Source organism: Propithecus coquereli, unplaced genomic scaffold, assembly GCF_000956105.1.
Source record: "Propithecus coquereli isolate 6110/MARCELLA unplaced genomic scaffold, Pcoq_1.0 Scaffold503, whole genome shotgun sequence".
Classification (NCBI taxonomy): domain Eukaryota; kingdom Metazoa; phylum Chordata; class Mammalia; order Primates; family Indriidae; genus Propithecus; species Propithecus coquereli.
Genome location: NW_012150875.1, coordinates 990,172 through 991,072, shown reverse-complemented (window position 1 = coordinate 991,072; position 901 = coordinate 990,172).

The window sequence follows — 901 nt, the reverse complement described above, 5'->3', positions numbered from 1 at the left end:
CAGGCCGTTTCCGTGCTACGGTCCCGAGTTCTGGCGTTCCCCCCGGCCCTCTTCCTGTCCGTCCCTCGCGAGTGCCCCCCTGCGACGCTCACAAGCCTTGCTAGCAACGTTCCGGGCGCAGGAGCTCCCTGCCCCTCTGCCCCGGGACAAGGGAGCGCTCCGCCCTCTCCAGGGGTGCTCCTGGGGCGCTCCGTTTCCCCTTCCCCAACTGGGCCCAGGCACGGGGAACAGGCGAACGGGCCGGCCCGAGCCTCGGGAGCGTGGCCCCTAAGCTCCAAACCGCTGCCAGGGGCCTTGGCGCCTTTATTAGAGTGGAAGTTGTGCGGCAGGCAAATTTGGGCTCTTTTGAGAAAGTTTTGGGCGCGGGGAGTTAGGGCGGGAGAGGAAAAGTTGGAGACGACTGCCTCTGCAGGCCAAGCACGCTCCACTGCAGGCGGCGGCTCGCGCGCTCGCTTTTTTTTTTTTTTTTTTTTTCCTTTTTTTTTTTTTTAACTCTGAAAAAAAGATGTATCCGAAAAACAACCAGGAAAAAAAAAAAAAGGAAGCTTGAGCTCCAGGCCGCCGCGGCCGTGCAGCCGCCAACAGCCGGGGGTCGTGAGGGGCGCCCGCCCTCCCCAGCTGCCGCTTTCTGTAGGGGGCACTGCAGGGTTGTGGAATCTCAAGTGGAAAAGTTCCCCGAAAACTTTGACGCCCCCCACCCCCCAATAAACTTTGTCCTCTCCCTGGGCCCATGCGCCCGCATGCTGGGCCCTGGCCCCGCGCCCCCCGTGTCCCCGGCCTGGTCTCCCGCGACTGGCCTGGTCTGGGGGCAGCCAGCGCACTCCGACGCGCCGCCCGGGGCCCGGCCCGGCGGGATTCGAACATGGGCCCCGCGGGGCCGCGTGGGGCTCCAGCCGCTCTG